This window comes from Pan troglodytes, chromosome 13 (assembly GCF_028858775.2).
Source record: "Pan troglodytes isolate AG18354 chromosome 13, NHGRI_mPanTro3-v2.0_pri, whole genome shotgun sequence".
Classification (NCBI taxonomy): domain Eukaryota; kingdom Metazoa; phylum Chordata; class Mammalia; order Primates; family Hominidae; genus Pan; species Pan troglodytes.
In genome coordinates, this window is record NC_072411.2 from 140,096,711 (window position 1) to 140,121,396 (window position 24,686).

At 47.8% G+C, this 24,686-nt stretch overlaps 2 long non-coding RNA genes across 2 annotated transcripts; one reads left to right on the forward strand and one right to left on the reverse strand.

Moving 5' to 3' along the window:
• Window positions 1-1,346: 1,346 nt before the first annotated feature.
• On the reverse strand, window positions 1,347-12,146 carry LOC107973985 (uncharacterized). Its single transcript, XR_001716537.4, has 5 exons — window positions 12,013-12,146; window positions 9,339-9,610; window positions 7,944-8,162; window positions 2,315-2,391; window positions 1,347-1,632 (listed from the first exon to the last, which is right to left on the reverse strand). It is a non-coding gene; the product is annotated as an uncharacterized LOC107973985 (long non-coding RNA).
• Window positions 12,147-12,242: 96 nt separating this feature from the next.
• On the forward strand, window positions 12,243-24,442 carry LOC107973986 (uncharacterized). Its single transcript, XR_001716538.3, has 3 exons — window positions 12,243-12,344; window positions 14,218-14,337; window positions 22,536-24,442. It is a non-coding gene; the product is annotated as an uncharacterized LOC107973986 (long non-coding RNA).
• The last annotated feature ends 244 nt before the right edge of the window (window positions 24,443-24,686 follow it).

Below are 24,686 nucleotides of genomic sequence, written 5' to 3' on the forward strand. Positions count from 1 at the left end.
TCTGAAAAATGGGCAACTCTCCACTGATGCCTGTGTTCCCCCATGGGGGAGAGTGGGGGTGGAGAGGGCAGGACCGCCAAACCAGCCTCCCGGGGAAGGTGGGGGACAAGGGCAGGAGTGCAGCCTGGGCCTGCTTCCTGAGGCCAAGAGATGCCACCCCTGCAATCCCAGCACTTTGGGAGGTCGAAGTGGGCAGATCGCCTGAGGCCAGGAGATCAGCCTGGGCAACACAGTGAGATCCTGTCCCTACTAAAAAAATTTAAAAAAATTGAGAGAGAGACAGATGTCTGCCGGCCAGCCTCACACAGCGGGCCAGGCCGGAGAAAGCAATGGAGGAACAGAAAGGCCCTGAGCCCCTATGAAGGGGCCCATCCCTGACCTCTGCTCTCCTAGTCTTCATCAGCCTGGAGGTTCTGTCCATTTTGCAGTTAAGGAGATTGAAGCACAGGCAGGTGACAACACATGCCCAGTGTCCCTGAGGCGGGTACTAGAGCCAGAATTGGAAGCCAGCTCTCTGACTCCAGGGCCCCCAGTTCGCTAATGAGTCTCTGCTGCCCTCAGTACAGGAGAGGGTACAACCATCAGGAGCTGGGATTGGAGGAGGGGAGAGCAAGGGAGGCTGTCTGCCTCCAGCCATGTGTGCACTCAGGTGACTCACACCTGAGTGTTTGCAACTCCGGGTACCATAAACCCAGTGGGCCACCCTCTGTGTGACTCATGCCCCCTCCTGCCCAAGTTCTCCCAGGGCCACCCCTGCCCTGGAGGAGTGCCCAACACAGCAGCTGTCATGGCCGATCTCCTGGGAAACCCACCTGGCAGAGCCCAGCCCAGGGAGCCCCACGGGATGCTCTGGTTCTCCTCAGCACTCTCTCTGGCCCATCAGGTTCAAGGACAGCTCTAAGTCTTACCCGGGAGAAGAAACTGGGGCACCTCCTGTTTCCTCCGCTCTGCCTCTCAGCAGGGTTTGCTGAAAGGAGAGCTGTGGCTGCAAGTCCTGCACCTGTTTTGTAAGCGTCACCTGTGCTTCCTGGGGATGGAGTCCTGCCCTGGCCCGCTGTTCCCCAGGAAGGCTGGCAAGCTCAGCCCCCCAGCCAGGACAAGTTGTGGGAAAACCCTGGGAACATAAGGCCACCCAGCTGAGGGAGGAATCTCTGTGTGTCCCCAGAGCACAGCTCAGTCCCCAGCCCATCACAAGCTGGCCCCACGGGCAGAGCACCCTCCCACAGCCCCACTGCCCCTGCTGTCACGTTCCTGCAGCCCTGCAGCCCACCCAAGACTGCCAGGGGACCCTCCTTTCCTCCCAGCCCCCCAATTTTTAATTAAAAAACAATGATTTCCCAAACTGGTACCAATAAGCAGTGAATTCCTGTTGACGAGTTTGGAGGGGACTTTCCCAGTTCATAGATTCCACGGTTTTAAAAAGATCACTGCTGTCTAGTTTTCCAGTCCTGGCCCCGTGGAAGGTCACGCGCAGCTGAAAATAATTTTCTGGATCAGGAAACAGGCCAGACTGACGCGTGCCCAGGCGGTTCCCTTGCTGGCCTTGGAAGACATCTGGCGGACACCTGGCTGCAGAGGCTTGACTTGGAGTCCAGCTGGGGCTCAACTAGGCTCGCTGGAGGGCAGGGGACCCTGGAAAGAAAACAGGGGCGCAGCTTGCCCTGTGGACCCGGGGCTGCCCAGCGGACCCGGGGCTGCCCAGCGCGATGACACGGGACCGCACGGCCCGCAGGACCCCAGACGCCCGCTAGGGGCGCGCGCGAGCCAGGGGAGCCACGAGGGCCCTGCGGGGAGCGAGCCCGGCAGCCCCGCCCAGGACGCCATGACTTCTCCTGCTCTTACTCCCCTCCCTTTTTTTCTATCTTTTGTTTTTCTTCTTTTCTTTTCTTTTCTTTTCTCTCTCTTCTCCTTTTTTTCCCTTTCCTTTCCTTTTTCTCCTTTTCTTTTAAACAAAAAGCATAGTCACATGTACAGCACAGAACAGCCAAAGAACATCTAATGGCTAGCACGTTGTACTGAAAAAAACTATTCATTGGCGTCATTAATTGTAAATAAATGTGACATACACTTCATCAGCCAATCCTCTATTGTTAGACATGAAGCTTGTTACCAATTTCCCCCTATTTCTTGTCACCTTCTTTTATTATACAAGTACATTGTAGAAAACATAGGTAAAAAAAGGCCGGGCGTGGTGGCTCACACTTGTAATCCCAGTACTTTGGGAGCCAAGGCGGGGAGATCACGAGGTCAGGAGATCGAGACCAGACTGGCCAACATGGTGAAACCTCGTCTCTACTAAAAACACAAAAATTACCTGGGCATGGTGGCATGCGCCGTGTAGCCTGTAATCCCAGCTACGCGGGAGGCTGAGGCAGGAGAATCGTTTGAACCCTGGAAGCCGAGGTTGCAGTGAGCCGAGATTGCGCCATTGCACTCCAGTGCAGACAGAGCGAAACTCGGTCTCAAAAAACAAAACAAAACAAAAAGAATAAAAAGCAAATACAGGTAAACAAACAGTCTTAATTCCAACCATTCAGATAATCTTTAACATACATTTTGGCATTAATTTATACTTAAGTACATAGATGATAGATAGATGCTTGTATTTAAAAAAAAAAAAAAAAAGGGCTTGCTGGGCGCGGTGGCTACACCTGTAATCCCAGCACTCTGGGAGGCTGAAGTGGGCAGATCACTTGAGTTCAGGAGTTCGAGACCAACCTAGCCAATATGATGAAACCCCGTCTCTACTAAAAATACAAAAATTAGCTGGGTCTGGTGGTGCACGCCTGTAGTCCCATCTACTCAGGAGGCTGAGGTGAGAGAATCGCTGGAACCCAGGAGGCAGAATTTGCAGTGAGCCAAGATTGTGACACTGCACTGCAGCCTGGGCAACAGAGGGAGACTCTGTTTCAAAAATAATAATAATAATTAATTAATTAATTAAAATGGCCTCATACTCTTTTGTAAATGGCTTTATCAATTTAAAAATTACTTTTTTTAGAAAATGACTACACATTTTTTATAAGCTCTGAAGGGCAGGGGTTTCATCTGTTTGTTTACATTTTTATTAATTACATTTTTTTTTTTTTGAGACAGAGTCTCACTCTGTCACCCTGGCTGGAGTGCAGTGGCACTATCTCGGCTCACTGCAACCTCCGCCTCCCGGGTTCATGCAATTCTTCTGCCTCAGCCTCCCAAGTAGCTGGGATTATAGGCGCCTGCCACCACGCCCGGCTAACTTTCGTATTTTTAGTAGAGACAGGGTTTCACCTTCTTGGCCAGGCTGGTTTCCAACTCCTGACCTCAAGCGATCCACCCGCCTTGGACTCCCAAAGTGCTGGGATTACAGGTGTGAGCCACCGTGCCTGGCCTGTTTTGTTTATTGCTATTTATAAATAACGCTCTGATGTGCACTTCCATAATACAAATGTTTAGAAATAGAATATTTGGGTCAAGGAGATCCCTAGGCTCTGTGTAGCTGTTGCCAGATCCCTCGCGCATGTTTGCATCTCCCCGACACACCAGCATTGATGCAAGTTTCTGCTTACTCCAGTACTTTAGCCAGAACTTTAGCCAGAACTGGGTATTAACTTTAACAGCTGGATCAGGAAAAGATGCTCTCAACTGCAGTTTTCATTACACACATCTGATTACAGCAAGGCCAATGTTTTCCCCACGGGTGTGGCCATAGGAAGTCTTCTTTGGTGAATTACTGCACAGGCCTGTGGCCCATGTATAAGTTATGACACTTTTCATAACAGCAGTCTGCCCCCGCAAGTTTAGGAACTTATGCACAAAAGGCCCCTGTTTTCTTGAGTATTTTCGCATGTATATTCATAAGCCAGTCTGTAGTCATTTTGCAGGGAAGGAGTCTCTTTTGATCAGGCTAATTTTTTTGTATTTTTAGTAGAGATGGGGTTTCACCATGTTGGCCAGGTTGGTCTCAAACTCCTGGACTCAAATGATCCACCCACCTCGGCCTCCCAAAGTGCTGGGATTATAAGCGTGAGCCACCTCACCTGTCAAGAATGTATATTCTACCTCACACCATATGTGAAAATTAACTTGAAATGGGTCAAAGGCCTAGATGTAAATTTAAAACTCTTAGAAGGAAACATAGGTATAAATCTTCATGACCTTGGGTCAGGCAATGGTTTCTTAAGTATGAAACCACAAGCACAAGCCACAAAAGGAACAAATAGATAAATTGGACTTCATCAAAACTTAAAACTTTTTTGCATCAAATGACTCCATCAAGAGAGTATTTCTGTGCAGCTGCTGAGGCAGAAAGAAAAAGAAAGTAAAAAGGCCAGGTGCAGTGGCTCACGCCTGTAATCCCAGCCCTTTGGGAGGCCGAGGCGGGCAGATTGCTTGAGCTCAGGGGTTTGAGACCAGCCTTGGTAACATGGTGAAACCCCATATCTACAAAAAGTACAAAAATTAACCGGGTGTGGTAATGTGTGCTTGTAGTCTTAGCTACTCGGGAGGCTGAGGTGGATCACCTAAGCCCTGGAGGCGGAGGTTGCAGTGAGCCAAGATTACTCCATTGCATTCCAGCCTGGATGACAGAGTGAGACCCTGTCTCAAAAAAAAAAATTTATATATATATATATTTATATATATATTTATATATATTTATGTATATATTTATATATATATAAATATATATATATGCCAGCACTCCTCAAAACTGTCAAGATCATAAAAACAAAAGAAGTCTGAAAAACTGTCACAGCCAAGAGGAACTCAAGGAAACATGACAACTGAATGTCATGTGGTATCCTGGATGGGCTCCTGAATATAAAAAGAATATTAGGAAAAAACTAAGGAAATAGGAATAAAATATAAGCTTTAGTTAACAATAATGCATTTGAATAGTGGTTTATTAATAGTAACAAATGTACCTTATTCACATAAAATGTTAGTGATAGAGTTAACAGTGTGGCGTATATGGCAGCTCTCTGTACTCTATTTGCAACTGTTCTGTAAATCTCAAACTGTTCTAAAATAAAACGTTATTTTAAAAAGATAAAAACAGTGGCTGTCCCTGTTCCATCAGTTTGGTGAGTCAGTGTCCCTGTAGGTTGTAGAATGAAAATACCCAACACTGAAATTCAAACGCAACACAGATGATTGTGGAGGTGGTTCAAAAGACAGTGATTTGAATATCAAAGTTTCTAGAGACGCACTGGAGAAAACTGATCAAGTACTTTTGCAAAAATGACCCTCTTTCTTGAGAAGGCCAAACACGCTGGGTAGGAGTTCACATGGAGCTGTCCAGCCTCCTGGCTGCTGAAACCCTGATCAATACTTGATGGATTCTTTGTTCTAGAATGGGCAGGTGGCACCAGGAAGATGATGGGTCTTCACCCCTGGAGCTGCACCAGAGCTCAACCTGTGACAACCTGGCTTAGCCTATGACAACCTATGAACACCCTGTGCTCTTCCTAGGAAGGATCAGGAGAAACACCAGGACCCCAAACCCCCAGAGCTAAAAGATGGCACCAGGCTCTAAGTAGAAACCCATGGAATGAAGACCAAAGCCACTGATACCTCTGGCTCTCCCCAGGGAATTCCATGGTTACAGGTGTGCACCCCACACCTGATCCCACCAGAGGCTGGAACAGGAAAGGGGCGGGATGGGGGCTAGGGGAAGTAGGCAGGTAGGGAAGGACAGTCCATCTTTTGCAAGTAGCAATGGATCTCTCTCCAGGAGGCAGAGAACTAGCTCTGGGGCAGCCTCTTTCTGTGCTTTGGGAGGTCCACTTTGAGGGTTACAAACCCTCAAAGCTGCTCCTACAAGTCTTCTTGGGCAAACTGGGACTTTGGCATGGCTGGCAGTGTTACCAAAACACCAGGAATTTGGTCTAGGTCCTAGTGCTTGCCACGCCCATCACTGAAACCACAATTATTGCCATGGAAGAAGGCTTTAATTGGGTGCTGCAGCCAAGGAGATGGGGGATACGTCTCAAATCCATCCTGACTGACTACAATTAGGGGTTGGTACAGCAGAAACGTAACCACATGCAGGAAAGCAGGAATTAGGGAGGGGTGAGGAAGAGGAGTCAGTTAACAGGGAGCAGGTGGCCCGTTAGGCAGTCATCAGAGGTGAGGGGTTTGGCTTCTCATTGTCAAAATGCAGTGACTGGTGAGTTTCAGCTTCTTGATACTATCTGGGAGGCCAGCTGCTTGGTCTCCTGAGAAAGGAGCTCAGAAAAGACAAACATAACTTTCTCAAATTTCAAGACTGGGAGGCGTAATTTCTATGTTTACTCAAAATAAACTATAAACATCAGTCTTGATTTGTTTTGTTTTGTTTTGAGACAGTTTCACTCTGTTACCCAGCCTAGGGTGCAGTGACACCGTCTTGGCTCACTGCAACCTGGGTTCAGGTGATTCTCATGCCTCAGCCTCCCAAGTAGCTGGGATTACAGTCGCGCACCACCACACCTGGCTAATTTTTTTTATTTTTTTGCATTTTTAGTAGAGACGGAGTTTCGCCATGTTGGCCAGGCTGGTCTCAAACTCCTGGCCTCAAGCGCACCTTAGCCTCCCAAAATGCTGGGATTACAGGTGTGAGCCATTGCACCTGGCCTATAAACATCAGTTCTATGGGACAATTGGGTAGGTTTCGGCAGGAGCCTTCCAGGTTCTGGGGTGTAATTGACGGGGACTTGGCTTTGTCACCACAGAAAGTGAGAGTCAATAGCTTCAGCTGTGCATGAATTGAGACCATCTTGACCTTGAACCGAAGCTTGTTCTGGAAGATCATTTGAATGTTTTTCCTGGGCGGGTGAGGCAGGGAACCACGCATCCACCAGTACAAAAGACAATCACGAACTAACAAGAACAGCGCAGATCTGTAAATACTGATGTGGAATTAACCCCACAAAATTCTGTTAGGTGAAAGGAACATAAAAATAATCGAATTTGTCCACTGAAATTTTCTAGCAGATCAAACCAGAAACATTGGTTGACTCAGAGGAAAGTTACTGGGGTACTGGTTAGGAAGGAAATTTGTGTATCCTCTTTTTTTGTTGTTTTTTTTGAGACGGGGTCTTGCTCTGTTGCCCAGGCTGGAGTGCACTGGCACAATCTCAGCTCACTGCAACCTCTGCCTCCCGGGTTCAGGTGATTCTTGTGCCTCAGCCTTCTGAGTAGCTGGAATTACAGGCGCATACCACCATGCCCATCTAATTTTTGTTTTTTTGTGTGTGTGTGTGTGTGTGTGTGTGTGTGTGTGTTTTTGAGACGGAGTCTCGCTCTGTCGCCCAGGCTGGAGTGCAGTGGCACTATCTTGGCTCATTGCAAGCTCCGCCTCCCAGGTTCATGCCATTCTCCTGCCTCAGCCTCCGAAGTAGCTGGGACTACAGGCGCCTGTCACCATGCCCAGCTAATTTTTTTCCATTTTTTAGTAGAGACGAGGTTTCACCGTGTTAGCCAGGATGGTCGCGATCTCCTGACCTCGTGATCTGCCCTCCTCGGCCTCCCAAAGTGCTGGGATTACAGGCGTGAGCCACCACGCCCCGCCTTTAATTTTTGTATTTTTTAGTAAAGACAGGGTTTTGCCATGTTGGCCAGGCTGGTCTCAAGCTCCTGGCCTCAAGTGACCCACCCACTTTGGCCTCCCAAAAGCATTGGGATTATAGGCATGAACCACCATGCCCGGCCACGTTACGATTTTTAAAGTCTAACCTAACCAAACTGTCAGAAAGTTAAAATGACAACACTTTCATTCCAATTAATTGTACTAGCATGTTCCAAGCAAATATCCCCTTCCTTCCCCAGGCCAGGACCCAGCCATGCCTCCCACTCCTCCAGGCTGCTGGGCTAGTTGCTGGGTCCTGGGGTGGCCCACAGGGACTTTGCCTACTGTAATTTCCACCAGCACCCCCAAGCCACCCCAGATAAACACACAATTGAAGTACAAATAGCATGTTCACCATCTGAAGACGAGTCACCTATTTTCTGCTTCCAACTGGACTGTTGTTCTCAAGACCCCCTGCATTCATTTATATCGCTGGGTAACATATTTCCCGGCTGGTGAGAAGTCCCGGCGTGGCCCAGCTATGTCCTCTGAGATGGCAGGGTCTCATGAGGCTGTCACCAGGTGTCCACTGGGTCACATCCTCCTCTTGCAGATGCAGGAGGCAGACACATGCCTAGGCAGATGGGGCGGAACCCCAGTGAAACCCTACCTCCAAGACAAAGACAGTTTAAAACCTGAAAGCCAAGCTACAAGTCAAATCCACGGACCAGATTGAGAACCCGTCTTCCCGTTTGGTGCACTTTCCTCTGATTGATCCCCACCCTTCACCTATTTTACAGAAACCTACCCTACCCTAATTGGTTTTTTACACTGCCATGCCCACCTTTGAGCAGTGCCTTTGTTTTAACCTTTTTTGCATACTCACAAACCAATCAGCACACACTCCCCATTCTGAGCCTATAAAAGCCCAGACCCAGCCACACTGAGGGAGAGACCACCCAACTTAGAGTGGAGGACAACCCTTGCATCCCCTCTCCACTGAGAACTTTTCCATCACTCAATAAAGTTATTATCTGCCCTCCTCATCCTTTGATGGTCAGGGTAACCTCATTCTTCCTGGACATGAGACAAGAGTTCAGGAACCACCAAATGTGGGTAGGAGCTATAACACAGGCAGGCTGGGGCACACATGGCCCAGCTACGGGCTGAGCTGGTGCACAAGCTCAGTGCAGCCCAGTGGACTGAATGGGTGGGGCATGTGACCAAGGGGCCCTGGCTTTTGCTGGCCTGTGACTGAAGGTCCCCCTCAGGTCCTTGTTAGTGGTTTTTTGTTAGGTGAACTTATAACATAACACGGTCCTTATTTCATCAAGCCAGGAAGGAGAATCTCCAATGTGTGCTGGTAAGATGGAGGCTTGTCTAGGTATCTATAGTAACTCAGTCATGGGAGTGACATCCTGTCACCTGTGCTATATTCTACTGGTTATAAGCAAGTCACAGGTCCCACTCACACTCAAGAGGAAGGGATTATATAGGGCATGAACCCTAGGGTCTTTCTGCCATACCCTCCCACAGGGAGATTTTTGAGCTGGCACTGGCAGGGCCCTGGGGAGGAGTTATGGGATGCTACACTGCCAGGAGCAGAGGAACTATGCAGGGTTCGTGCCCTGACAGGCACTCAGATTCACAGTGACTGGTCCAGAAAGACGAAAGGCATTTAACATGGTAAAGCCACAGGGCTGTACCTAATGGGAGCTTTTGCCACGTGCCATTATGTGTGATGTTAACGGTGGCCCTGAGTTGTGCAGCGCACACCTGCGTAACTGTTTGCAGCAGCCCGGACCCCCACCTGTGGATGAGAGGCTTCTTCAGAGCACTGCCTCGCTGATGATCATTATCTGGTCGGACTCCAGTTCCACCAACAGACCATATGTCTGTGCAGCTGAGTTTACTTTACACTACATCCTCTTTTCCAGCGATTCTGTGACTTCTCAGTTCCTCAAACACACCCGAAGCTTGAAATATTTTCTCTGGAACTTTTGGCTCTGGTTTTACCCTCTGCAATTCAAAACTCACAGCCTCTCAGAGTTTGTTTATTTTCTTACACTGCTGGGTGAGTCTCTAGAAACGAAACATCAAAGCCAGCTGGAGTCTCAAATGAGAATCCTGATTATTCCAGAGCAATGATTGTCACAGTTGTCATGTAAGTGGGGGCAGCCCACCCCCCACAATGCATTGCAGTGGCAGTGCCACAGTTACAGGTTAGGCACATGCTCCGAACAGTTCTATTCATCCCCAGGTGTCCTTGGCACAGCTCAAGACTGTTTTTCAATTAACAATAGACATAGAAGGTGCTGGCCGGGTGCGGTGGCTCATGCTGTATTCCCAGCACTTTGGGAGGCTGAGGTGGGCAGACCATCTGAGGTCAGGAGTTCGAGACCAGCCTGGCCAACATGGTGAAACCCCGTCTCTTCTAAAAATACAAAAATTAGCCAGGTGTGGTGGCACGCACCTGTAGTCCTAGCTACTCAGGAGGCTGAGGCAGGAGAATCGCTTGAACCCAGGAGGCAGAGGTTGCAGTGAGCCAAGATTGTGCCACTGCACTCCTGCATGGGCAACAGAGCGAGACTCTGTCTCAAAAACATAAATAAATAAACAAACAAACAAACAAACATAGAAGGTGCAGAATTTTAGAACAGCAATTGCTGAGCTTGTATCTGGACCCATTTACAGAGATAGACCATATTCTAGGCCAAGCTTATCCAATCCGCAGCCTGTGGGCCACTTGTGGCCCAAGATGGCTTTGAATGTAGCCCAACGCAAATTCATAAACTTTCTTAAAACATTATAAGACACTTTGGGAGGCTGAGGTGGGTGGACCACTTGAGGTCAGGAGTTTGAGACCAGCCTGGCCAATATGGTGAAACCCTGTCTCTACTAAAAACACAAAAATTAACTGGGCATGGTGGCGCACGCCTGTAGTCCCAGCTACTTGGGAGGCTGAGACACAAGTATCACTTGAACCCTGGAGGGGGAGGTTGCAGTGAACCGAAATCATGCCACTGCACTCCAGCCTGGGTGACAGAGTGAGACTCTGTCTCAAAAATAATAATAATAATAATATGTTTCTTGCATTTTTTTAGCTCATCAGCTATTGGTAGTGTTAGTGTATTTTATGTGTGGCTCAAGACAATTCTCCTTCTTCCAAATTGGCCTAGGGAAGCCAAAAGATTAGACACCCCTGTAATGCAGGTCATGAAGTCTCAAAAATGTTTTTGAAGAATGCAAGCTGTACCAAGTATGTTTTCTGACCACAGTGGAATCAAATGATAAACCAGAAACAGAAGGATCTCTGGAAAATCCCCAAGTATTTGAAACTGGATATCACACTTCTAAATAATTCATGAGTCAACCAAAAATAAAATTAGAAAATATTTTGAACTGAATAAAAATGAAAATGCAACATACCAGGCTGGGTGCGGTGGCTCATGCTTGTAATCCCAGCACTTTGGGAGGCCAAGGCAGGTGGATCACGAGGTCAGGAGTTCCAGACCAGCCTGGCCAACACAGTGAAACCTCATCTCTACTAAAAATACAAAAAATTAGCTGGACATGGTGGCAGGCATCTGTAATCCCAGCTACTCAGGAGGCAGAGGCAGGAAAATTGCTTGAACCTGGGAGGCAGAGGTTGCAGTGAGCCGAGATCATGCCACTGTACTCCAGCCTGGGTGACACAGCGAGACTCCGTCTCAAAAAGAAAAAAAAAAAAAAAAAGGAAATGCAACATACCTAACTTCACAGGATGACCTTAAAGCAGGAATCAGGGAAATGTAAAGCCTAGATTGTAAATGAAGAAGAAATGCCTATATTTTGAACCACCTGAAGACACTAAAGAACGAAGTGGCATCTCAGACCGTGCATCCAAAGCCCACTTTTTCTTTTATTCCTTTTTTTTTTTTTTTTTTTTGAGACAGAGTTTCACTCTTGTCGCCCAGGCTGGAGTATAGTGGCACAATCTCGGCTCACTGCAACCTCCGCTTCCCGGGTTCAAGCGATTCTCCTGCCTCAGCAGGAGTAGCTGGGATTACAGGCACCTGCCACCACGTCTGGCTAATTTTTGTATTTTTAGTAGAGACAGGGTTTCACCATGTTGGCCAGGCTTGTCTTGAACTCCTGGCCTCAAGTGATCTGCCCGCCTCAGCCTCCCAAAGTGCTGGGATTACAGGCGTGAGCCACTGCGCCCGACCCAAAGCTACTTTTGATGCTTCGCATGCTCCTCCTGTCTGTCTCTCCCCTGCCTCAGCAGCAGCACTGCCATCCTCCAAATCACACAGACCACACAACTGACAGTCCAGCTCAACCGGTCTCTTCCCCTTCTACCCCTCTCCACCCCATCAGTCCATCGTGTCCACTCCACCTTCACAGTCAGCCCAGAATCTGATCACTTCTCGTTGCCTACACCACCAAGACCACATTCCGAGACACCAAAACAGCTGCTGTAATCCTGCTTTTACTCTCCTTACTTTTCGCCTTTCTTCCTTACAGTCTGTTGGAGCCCTCAGAGTAATCTTTTTAAAAGAGCAGCTATACCATGTCTTCTCTGCTCAGATCCCACCAGTGGCTTCCCATCCACTTCAGAGTAAAAGCCCAAATCCCTGCAGTGGCCTGCAAGGTTCTCCATGGCGCAGGTTTTGCATCCACTGTGACCTCATCCCATTCACTGTCTGCCCCTCCTACACCAGGCAGCTTGCCTACCACCTCATTGTCCTCAAGTAAGCCAAGCACAGCCCCAGGGCCTTTGCACCTGCAGTTCTCTCTGTCTGGAATGACTTCTTCCACCCTTCACCATCCTCAGGTCTGTGCCCAGTGTGTAGCCCTCCCTGGCCATCCAGCCCCAGCCCTCCCTGTGGCCCTCTCGGCCTGCTTCCTTCCCCACCATGCCTCCTCTGAGTGCTCATTCCCTGCTGGCTGGCCTCCTCCACTGCCGTCTAAGACCCATGAAGAAGGGATTTGGCCTGTTTGTTTTCTGCTCAGAGCACCCATGGCCTTGTACAGATGCTGGATGTTGAATGTGTTCAATAAATATATTTTGGGCCCCATGCAGTGGCTCATTGCCTGTAATCCTAGCACTTTGGGAGGCCTAGGCAGATGGATCTCTTGAGTTCCAGAGTTTGGATCAGTCTGGGCAACACAGAGAAACTCTGTCTCTACCAAAAATACAATAATCAGCTGGGTGTGGTGGCCCATGCCTGTAGTTCCAGCTACACAGGAGGCTGAGGTGGGAGGATTGCCTGAGCCCACAAGGTTGAGGCTGCAGTGAACCATGATCATGCCACTGCACTCCAGCCTGGGCAGTCGATCAAGATCCTGTCTCATTTAAAAAAGAAGTTTTGAATGAATGAATAAATGTAACATCATTTAAAATTTTACTTTTAGAAAATATTTTCTTCCCTCCTTTTTTGGAGAAAAGTTGTCACAATTTTTTTTTTAAACAGAATCAAGAATTTAAAATAGAGCCAGGCACAGTGGCTCACACCTGTAATCCACGCACTTTGGGAGACCGAGGTGGGAGGATTGCTTGAGTTCAGGAGTTCGAGACCAGCTTGGGAAATGTAGCAAAACCCCTCCCATCTCTGCAAAAAAACTGCAAAAATTAGCCAGGTGTGGTGATGCACGCCTGTAGTCTCAGCTGCTCAGGAGGCTGAGGTGGGAGGATGGCTTGAGCCCAGGAGGCAGAGGTTACAGTGAGCCAAGATCACACCACTGTACTCCAGCCTGAGTGACAGTGTGAGAACCTGCCTCAAAAAAAAAAAAAGGTTAAAAAAGACAAGCTTCCTATAAGAACATATTTATACAACAAAACCAGCTACAGAGTCGACTGCCATTAATTATCTTCAAACAGGGAAAAGAAATAGGGAGTATTTATTTACAAATTACAAGCTGAGGTTATTTTCCTCTTGTTTTGGTGCTTTTGTTTTTCCTATTATGAATTTTGAGACATACAGAGATGTCCTTTTACATATGCATGTAGTCTAATATTGCTTATTTACAGGAACAATTAAACAAATAAATACTTTAGTTAGCAAATGGACCTAAAATTCAGCAGTTAAAAAATTGTGGGGGGGGGGGAAACTCAGTTTAAAAGTGACAATGATTGTTTGCTTGACCATACTTTGGTTAGGCTTCTAAACCTTCCTTCCCCTGGGCCCCTCTGTGCACTTCCTCAGAAAATCTAGTTTTAGCAAAAGAACCCTCTGCTAAATCAGTTTAGCCAGAACTCCTGCCCTCTAGAGAGCTGATCACCCTCCACATCTGAACAGGTTCCTCATCTCCCACCATCCCCCAGGGGATGTCTGATTGCCCTGGCCTGTCTTCAGCAAGCATCCTGTGAGGTCAGTTGCCCCAGAATCCTTGTCACCTGTGATATTTCCTCTTAGTCATTTTCCATCTGCTGACCCCACCCTGCTCCTTGGCTACAAGTCCCTGCTTGCTGGTGCTGCAGTCGGAGTTGAGCCCAGTCTCCCTCCCCCACTGCAAGTGTTCCCTACAGTGATCCCGATGGTCCTGAATAGAAGTCTTCCTTATTGAGCTTTAATAAGTATCCTTGGATTAATGTTTCCTTTAGCACAGGGAAGTCTGTCTACTACTTTTACATGATTACCAAATTGCAAGAAGAAGGTCATGCCCTTTGTTTGATTCCATCTTCTCTTTGATGATGCAACCATCAGGATCAAGACAGCACACACAGCCTGGGCACGGGGGCTCATGCCTGCAATTCCAGCACTTTGGGAGGCCAAAGCGGATGGATCACTTGAGGTCAGGAGTTCGAGACCAGCCTGGCCAACAAGGTAAAACCCTGTCTCTACCGAAAATACAAACATTAGCCAGCATGGTTGGCACGTGCCTGTAATCCCAGCTACTCCGGAGGCTGAGGCACGAGAATTGCTTGAACCTGGGAGGCAGAGGTTGCAGTGAGCCCACATCAAGTCACTGCATTCCAGCCTGGGCAACAGAGCCAGACTCTGTCTCAAAAAAAAAAATCAAAAACAAAAACAAAATAAAAACGAAAAACAAAGATGGCAAACAGGTGGGGGCAGGTTCCCAGGGCCACCAAGATGCTTTGCGTGGAACCCAATGTGCTTGGCACCCCTGGAATTCTGAGTCATTTTGGGACCTGGTGGCAGTGGGGGCATGTTAATTCTTTGCCATCCCTTCAAATCAATATTCTCTAAATTTGTCAGAATTTAGGTGACAGAGGGCTGGGTGCGGTGGCTTACGCCTGTAATCCCAGCATTTTGGGAGGCTGAGGCAGGTGGATCATCTGAGGTCAGGAGTTCGAGACCATCCTGGACAACATGGTGAAACCCTGTCTCTACTAAAAATACAAAAATTAGCTGGGTGGCATGCGCCTGTAGTCCCAGCTCCTCAGGAGGCTGAGGCAGGAGAATTGCTTGAACCCTGGAGGCGGAGGTTGCAGTGAGCCGAGATGGTGCCACTGCACTCCAGCCCAGGCAACAGAGTGAGACTCTGTCTCAAAAAAAAAAAAAAAAAAAAATGGCCGGGCGTGGTGGCTCATGCCTGTAATCCTAGCACTTTGGGAGGCCAAGGCGGGCGGATCACGAGGTCAGGAGATCGAGACCATCCTGGCTAACACTGTGAAACCTAGTCTCTACTAAAAATACCAAAAAAATTAGCTGGGCGTGATGGCAGGCGCCTGTAGTCCAGCTACTCAGGAGGCTGAGGCAGGAGAACGGCGTGAACCCGGGAGGCAGAACTTGCAGTGAGCCGAGATTGCACCACTGCACTCCAGCCTGGGTGACACGGCAAGACTCTATCTCAAAAAAAGAAAAAAAAATTCTCAAAATATTAGTAAATTGAATCCAACAACACATGAAAAGAATTAAACATACAATCAAATGGTATTTATTCCAGGTATACAAGACTGATTCAGCATTCAAAAATAAATTAATGCAATCCATGACACCAAAAGTATAAAGAAAAGAAATCATATGATCATATTCATTGATGCTGAAAAAGCATTTGACAAAACCAACACACATCCATGATTTTAAAAATTCAGTAAATAAAACCAGAAAGAGGAGGGAACTTTGTCAATTTGTTTTTTTTAATCTACCCAAAAACCCTACAACTAATATCATACCTAATGAAGAAAAGTTGAATGCTTTTCCCCTGAGAACAGGAAAAAGGCAAAGATATCCCCTTTTACCACTACGATTCAACATCATACAAAATTCCTAGGAAGTGCAATAAAACAAGAAAAGGAAATAAAATGTATACGTATTGGAAAGTAAGAGGCAAAATTGTCTTTGTTCACAGATGAGATGATTGTCTATGTAGAAAATCCCAAAGAATAAAGACCCCTAGAATGAATCAGTGTTTACAGCAATATTGCAGGCTATCTGTTAATAGTTGAAAGTCTATTACTTTCCTACGAATATTATAATTTAGGAGGTTGGGGAGGGGGCTCTCAGGAAGGAATGCAGACCGTGACAAGAGAATCTAACTGTTGTTGATTTTAAAAAGTCAAACTCCAGATGGGCACAGTGGCTCACGCCTGTAATCCCAACACTTTGGGAGGCCGAGGCAGGCCGATCACGAGGTCAGGAAATCAAGACCATCCTGACTAACACAGTGAAACCCTGTCTCTACTAAAAATACAAAAAATTAGCCGGGCATGGTGGCAGGCGCCTATACTCCTAGCTACTCGGTCGGGAAGCTGAGGCAGGAGAATGGCATGAACCCATGAGGCAGAGCTTGCAGTGAGATCGCGCCACTGCACTCCAGCCTGGGTGACAGAGCGAGACTCCATCTCAAAAAAAAAAAAAAAAAATACAAAAATTAGCTGGGCATGGTGGTGCACACCTGTAATCCCAGCTACTCAGGATGCTGAGGCAGGATAATTGCTTGAACCTGGGAGGCAGCAGTTGCAGTGAGCCAAGATTGTGCCATTGCACTCCAGACTGGGCGACAGAGGAAGGCTCCATCTCAAGAAGAAAAAAAAAAAAGAAAAGAAATATATTTGGGGGCCGGGCCCAGTGGCTTATGCCTGTAATCCCAGCACTTTGGGAGGCTGAGGCAGGTGGATCAGCTGAGGTCAGGAGTTCGAGCCCAGCCCGGGCAACATAGTGAGACCCCATCTCTACTAAAAATACAAAAATTAGCCAGGTGTGGTGGTGGATACCTGTAATCCCAGCTACTCGGGAGGCTGAGGCAGGAGAATCACTTGAACCCAGGAGGTGGAGGCTGCAGTGAGCTGAGATTGCACCACTGCACTCTAGCCTGGATGGCAGAGTGAAACTCTGTCTAAAATATATATATATATATATATATATATATATATATATATATATATATGGATAAATATTTTGATTTCTTTCAGGAACACACTATCTGTCAAGTGATGTTATACTAGAGTCAGGTTGGAATTTGGTATCTTATTACTATAAAGAGTCTGTTTTGTCACTCTTAAGACCTCTGTTTAATGTTAGTGTTGGTCAGTTGTGCCTGAACTCCAAAGGGAGGAGAATATAATGAGGCATGTCTGACCCCTCTTTCCTGTCATCACATGAAGTAGTTTTTCAGGTTTCTTTGGACTCCCTTGATAGAAAGGAGGGGTCTCTTCAGTCAGTTGGGAGGCTTAGAATTGTATGTTTGGTTTACGCAACAAACTGTATCACAAATGCATGCAACAACTTTGCTGGAGGGTATGGAGGGGTGGGGGTGGAGGGGATGGGAAGGTGCTGACCTAAGTAACTTGGAAATGAGTTGCACCTGTAAGACTAAAGACAGAAGGAATTGCACATAAGCACTGTAGTCTAGTTAATAAAGTTGTTTGCTATGGAGGCATGAGCTAATAATTCAGATACTGCTATACAAATATACTGGAATAGAGCAATTATGTAAACAGTGGCAGATGGTAGAAGCTACATTTCTCAGTGTGTTTACACAAAAGCAAGGGGAGGAAGCTAGAATGATCCATGTGGTGATGGATTATACATCAGTATGAATTCATTCTTAGCTTACTACAGATGCAGATAGCTACATATAGAAATAGTTGTAGATACATGCTGCTGGTTACATATGTGACATGAGTTAGTATGAACACATATACAGGTATGTGTCACTTAATGGTGTTAGAGTCTCATCAATGCACCACAATGGAGCAGTCTCTCATTGTGAGGTATCACCCAGAGTTCTTTGTCTTACAACCAAGAGAGTTGAAGAGTGTGGACACAAAGGATGAGTTTGAAGCAAAAGTTTAATAAGTGAAAGAAGAAAGCTCTCTGCTGCAGAGAGGGGACTTGAAGAGGGTTGCCATTTTTACAACTGAATGCCAAGGCTTTTATAGGAAACTGAAGAGGGCCGAGTGTCTCCTTTGCTTAAGGCACAAACTTCTGGTAGCTCTACCCCAACCTCCTAACGCGCATGTGTGCCCTTGGCTTGAGTTACTCCATATTGCTTTGTAACCCTTACTGCACATGTGTCAGGGGACAGAATTTTCCATTGTGGGCATGTCTGGGCAAGTCACCTATGTAGGCTTTCTTTTTTTTTTTTTTTTTTTTTTTTTTTTTTTGAGACAGAGTTTCACTCTTGTTGCCCAGGCTGGAGTGCAATGGTGAGATCTCTGCTCACCGCAACCTCCGCCTCCTGGGTTCATGCAATTCTCCTGCCTCAGCCTCCCGAGTAGCTGGGATTACAAGCATGCAGCACCATGCCCAGCTAATTTTGTATTTTTAGTAGAGATGGGGTTTCTCCATGTTGGTCAGTCTGGTCTCCAACTCCCGACCTCAGGTGATCCGCCCACCTTTCTTATCAGTGCAGCTGTGGGCATGTCTTAGGCAAGCCCCCCCGCCCCCCGCCACCCGTGCAAGTTCCCTTATCTATCACTGCAGGCTGTTCTTTTGTTTGAAAGAATTCAACCAAGGACCCACCCTAACTGCCTGTCTGATCTGTTTCTTTCTCCTCTCTCAATGTCAGGGATACCTTTTAAGAAATGTGTCAGGTGATTTTTGTCATTGTGCAAATATCATAGAGTGTACTCACACAAACATAGATGGTGCAGCCTACTGCACACCTAGGCTGTACGGTATAACCGATCGTGCCTAGGCTACAAATCTGTACAGCATGTGATTGTACTGAAGAGTGTAGGCCATTGGGACACAGTGGTATTCATGCATCTAAACATATCTTAACATAGAAAAGTACAGTAAAAACGTGGCATTTGCTTCATAGCAGGCCAGTCCATGCAAACCTACCCCCAAAGTCCAAGGAAGCTGAGGGCTAAAGAAGAGGCTGACAAATCCAGCTCCTCAGAAAGAAGCATTTAATAAAGACTTATGAAGAGAAGCCACGTCTCAGGTAGCCAAAAGTTGGTGGACCCCCACACCATTCCTACCATAGGGGAAAGAACGTGTAGGACAAGTGAAGCTGATCCCCTAGGGAAGGGCAAGAATGCTATGTGAATCTGCCTAAGGGCAGGATTTATGGCCAAGGTCATTTTGACCCCAGGCCAGGGTTTATGGTAACAGTAGATAAAATAGAAATCTTAGAGGCCTCCCTGAACAGGGGTTAATGAGAAGTCGCCATAGTGGATTAGAATCCAAGATGGAATTGCTTTAGCCTCCACAGTCTTATAATCTTGAGACCACCATCAAATATATCATCCATCATTGACCCAAACATTGTCATGTGGTTCATGACTCTATTTTTTACCCTGCTAGCTGAAAGGGCCTTTAAAAACCAATACCCTGAGCTGGGAATGGTGCATGAGTCTGTAATCCTAGCTACCTGAGAGGCTGAAGTCAGAGGATCACTTGAGTCCAGGAGTTCAAGACCAGCCTGGGCAACATAAAAAGACCCCCATCTCAAACACACACACACACACACACACGCACACACACACACATGCACACACACGCACACACACACATATGCACACACACACACACAAACACCTTAGTAGCAATAAGCACACTGAGCACTCAAGTACTGGTTTTGAACACCATTTCCAATTAAAGGAAGAATTTCAATTATTGTTTTTCTCAACTGTTATCTATTGCCTCAGGCAGCAACAACTAAAGCCTTTGGCTATAAGTGTTTTCCACAAACACTCCCTGCATAAGTCTTCAACACTGGGAAAGTTCTGGGTCAAAAAAAAATAAAGTGTTTTGAGCTGGTCTTCCAGGGAAGACAGGTCAAATAATGACAGTTCTTTGAGCATGAGGTCTGTTCTGCTCTCTCTGGTGCTGAGGATGTGTGCTGTTACCTGTATGGAAATAGAGAAGCAAAGGCTATTTATCTACTCAGAGCTTGCTATGACAAGGGAGGAAGCCACTCTCCTGTGTTTCGGCAGACACTCAAAAGCAGGCAGGGGAGTGGGGAAGCTTCGTGCTGGAAGAAAGGGAAGGCTCAGGTGTGTGCAGATTGGAGGCTGCTGACCCAGGGAAGCTGGAGGACTCGCTAGAAATGGGGCTTCTATATGATTGCTTAGGGGAGCAAATTGACTTTCTCTGGTTGTTCCTCAGCTGGAAGCGGGGACAAAAATTAGGAAAGTGGCTAGTTATTAATCAGTCAACTGGCTGCTTGGGGCCAATTGTCACAGAAGTGATTGTTTTTACTTTGTGGATTGTTTCTAGAGAGAGCAATTGGACCTCCGACAAGTCTGACTTGTAGCATGCTGGCTTCCTGAGTTGTTATGTGCAGATAAGGGTTTGGCTTCCTTCCTGGGCTTGTTGTTACCGGTTGTGGGTGAGAGTTCTGTTTGTGTATATGGCCTGGCCATTGTCTGTATATTTGGTCTCTCTCTTTTTTTTTGAGATGGAGTCTCACTGTCACCCAGGCTGGAGTGCAGTGGCGTGATAGCTCACTGCAACCTCCACCTCCCAGGTTCAAGCAATTCTTGTGCCTCAGCCTCCTGATTAGCTGGGATTACAGGCACACGCCATCAGGCTAACTTTTGTATTTTTAGTAGAGACGGGATTTCACCATGTTGGCCAGGCTGGTCTCAAACTCCTGACCTCAGATGATCCACCCATGTCGAACTTCCAAAGTGCTGGGATTACAGGCGTGAGCCACTGCACCTGAACTGGCCTCTCATTTTCAAGTTTCCTGCTTTGCTGGGGAGCCAGGGAGGGGAATAGGGTAAGTTAACTGCCAAAAAGCCTGCTGCTCTTACAGAGACCCCAGCCCTTCCTTCAGCTGTTCCTCTTATCAAGTGCTTCCTGACTTCTTGCAAGTCTTTGTTTAATTTCCAGAGTTCCAAGAAGTTAACTCCAGCAGTTTGGGCCAATGTTTTGTTGCTTCTTAGAATGCGCAATAATTTCAGGGTTCCTTATTGTATTTTCACTAATATCACTTGCCATATTAATTTTTTTCCTTTTATTATATTAGAAACGGGGGTGTCTCACTATATTGCCCAGGCTGGTCTCGAACGCCTGAGCTCAAGCGATCCTCCTGCCTCGGCCTCCCAAAGTGCTGGCATTGTAGGCATGAGCCACCACACCTGCCTATAAGTAGATTGTTCTTCAGAGGTTATTTTCAGCTGAATTTTGGTTTCCTATCTAATTTTGTAATGGTGGGTAATGAAGCCCCTCTGAACCAAGAAGTTTGTATGCAGCTCATTCTTGTCTTCTGTGATTTTCTTTTCTCTCTCTCTCTCTTTCTTTCTTATGTATAATTAGAGAGTTTATTTGGGCCAAATTTGAGGACTGCAACCCAGGAGACACATAGTCAAGTTACCCTGAATATATGTTCCCCTCTTTCATTTTCATCTGCCCTGCCCAGCTCCTGTTAAGTACATAAACTGCCAGTCCCATGGCTTTATTTAAGGGGAGGTACATTTAATACCTTGTCTTTTTAAATCAACATAGCGGCCAATCATAGCATAGGGCCTGGCATAGGGTATTAAGCCTCCTCTTGGCTGACGCATTTTTTTTCTAGAGACACAGCAAACACCAGTCATGTGGACAGGGAGCAAGTAGACATCATTGGCTTCGATGGCAGCAATGGCCCATCTGGAGAGGCCACTGTGAAAATGCCAGCTGCAGTGGGGGAGGTGTGGTCAGGGCGGCACGCTCCACAGAACAGGCGGGAGCCCCGGCCCCTACTGAGTCGGCAGGACAGAAGCCCCATGCTCCCAGGCACAGCTGCAGCCACTCAGCCTCAGCTCCAGACCCAGGCATCCGTGCACTCTTGGGGGCCCAGGAAGCCCCTTACCCCTGCAGGCTTGAAAGTGTCTGCTCCTGCTGCCTGGCTTCCCCCTGCTCCCAGTGCCCACTCTAGGGTAGAGCAAAATTGTGGCCCATCCTGCACTGTCATGACCTGGCTGAGTGCCTGATTTTGGGATGGTGCTGACATGCCAGCCCCCTGGAACCTTGCCCCCTCTGGACTTTGGGTGTCAACCAGCATGGGAGGGAAGCCAAAGTGGTGCTGAGGGCAGCTCAGTGAGGGCCTGCAGGTGCCCCTCAACATGAACAGCTTGGGTGCTGTGGATGGCACATTGATGGCAGCAGGAGGCAGACAGGCTCCTGAGTGGGAAGAGGAGGGTCCCCAGTGAAGCCCCACATTCAAGCCAGGGACAGCCTGAAGCCTAGGGGCTGGGCTGTCAGTTACAGATGGAGTCCACAGCCTGGAGTGAGAACTTATGGTACTTTTTCCAGGCCCACCTATGGCTGCCCATGGTCAGCACATACTTCCTCCCTTCTAAGCCCATAAAAACCCCAGACTCCCATAGACATCAGGACTACCAGCTGCAGGAAGGGACGACCTACTTTGGGTCTCCTCAACTTGTCAGGACAACCTGCCTGTGGACAGGAGCTACCCACCCTGGGTCTCCTCTCCATTGAGAGCTGGACACTCATCAGGATGCCCTGCCTTCAGAAAGGAGCTACCCACTCCGGATCTCCTCTCTGCTGAGGGCTGCATTCATCAGAACTACCTCCCTGTGGAAACAAACTACCCACTTTGGGTCTCCCTAGAGCTGTTCTGTAACTCAATAAAATTCCTCTCCATCTTTCTCACTCTCCAGTTGCCAACATACCTCATTATTCCTGGACATGGGACAAGAACTCACCACATGGTGTGACTGAAAGAGCTGTAACACAAACAGGGCTGAAACATGCCCCCCAACCCCCCACTCACCGTGTTGTGGGCAACAAGAAGGAGAGAAGAGCTGTGGCCCTTCAGGAAGCCCAGACATAGGGGCTCCCTGAGCCAGGGCTGTGACACCTTCTTTGGAGCTCTGTGGTTCCTGGCATTGCCAAGCTTCCAGGCACCACCATGCTCCCCTCATCCAGACATAGGTAACCACAGAGGAAGCCGCCTGCAGTACATCTTATCCAGCTGCAGCCTTGCACGGAGTTGGTGCCTGTGCCAGTGCCTGGAGCTGCCTGTCCCTTAGCAGCAGCCAGTTCACCTGGCTGTGCACAGTGGCTGGACCCCACACTCACTCCACTTTGCTACTGGCTCACCCTTGTCAGGTGTGAGATCCGGGCCAGTAGCACGAGCTGAGTGCAGCCTGCCAGGCCAAGTGGGCAGAATGAGCCAAGTGGGCCTGAGCAAAAACTCGGGCAAAGGCACCACCAGCCACAGAGGTTTCCAACTGCAAAAGCAACACCCTAAGGATCCTGAGGCAGCTTGAGAGACAATGGAGAGTAAGACAGCAGTAGACAGAGGCAGGGCTGTGGAGCGACGCAGGCCTCCAAAGAAGAGAGAAGTTTCCATTCCTGAAGCCTTCTGGAATCTGAAGTTTGCTGCCCGGACTGCCCGGTTTTAGTGGAAGAAAGCTTGCATGGGTCTCTGTTTGTTGCTACCAAAGACTCTTGGCTAGAGCAACGTGGATGAAGGAAGGTTGAACCAAAGACATGGCAGTGGTTCCGAGGGGCTGGGCAGCCTTTGTGGCCTCCCACCACCACCTCAATTAAGCCAAACGGTGGATGAAGAGAAGCTTCTGGGCTGTCAAGTGCCTGCTTCTTAAAATCACTTTGGAGAGCCCAGGGAGTGCAGGAGGCAAAGCAGCGCCCCCTGCGTGAGTCATCCCCATTTGAGCAGCCTTCCCACCCTGACCTGAGACACAAGGCCACACTTAGCATCGAGGGAGACCAAGTGATGTACCCAGCTTCAAGCCAGGCTTTGTTACAGAGAAGAAAGGAAGGGTAGATGTTGGCATAGCAACCAGCATTGTCTGCCACTCTCTCTGCGGCGTGTCTCCCCATGAGATGCCCCCTGGGAACAGGGTGCCTGAGTGCGAGTCTTAGGCCTGGATGATAAAACTGGACTTCTAATTCCCTCTTTCACGTAAATCAGAGCCAGTCATATCATTTCTGCCCACAACCCAACAGCCGTAGTGAGCCACAGGGCCCTACCTGACTGCAGATGGCTGGATGCATGGGGAGCAGAAGGAAGGTAATGAACACCACCTCCACCAGCCTTTAACAGGAGTGACGTGGCTCTACGTGCGCTTACAGAAAAGGCCTTCAAGACCTGCCGTTAGCTGGAAAAATAAGAAGAGCAAGCTACAAAACTCACATAGAATATGATCCCACTTGGGTAAGAAATGGTTCAATTAACCCTTAATAGGCCAGGCATAGTGGCTTGTGCATGTAATTCCAGCACTTTGGGAGGCCAAGGCAGTGGGTTGCTTGAGCTGACGAGTTTGAGACCAGCCTGAGCAACATGGTGAAAACTCATGTCTACAAAAAATACAAAAACAAGCCAGGGGTGGTGGCACATGCCTGTGGTCCAGCTACTCAGGAAGCTGAAGTGGGAGGATCACTTGAGCCCAGGAGGTGGAGGTTGCAGTGAGCCAAGAATGTGTCACTGTACTCCAGCCTGGGTGACAGAGCCAGACTCTGTCAAGAAAGAAAAGAAGGAAGGAAGGAAGGAAGGAAGGAAGGAAGGAAGGAAGGAAGGAAGGAAGGAGAAAGAGAAAGAGAGAAAGAAAGAAAGAGAAAGAAAGAAAGAAGGAAAGAAAAAGAAAGAAAGGGTTCAAGATGCAGATATGGACACATGGCTATATTAGCTTCCAATTGCTGCTGTGACAAATTACCACAAACCTGGTGAAAACAACACACATTTGTTATCTTACAGTTCTGGAGGCGAAACATCTAAAATCGAGGTGTCACCAGGGTTGCATTCCTTCTGGAGGCTTCAGGGGAATCTGTTTCCTGTGTTTTTCAGC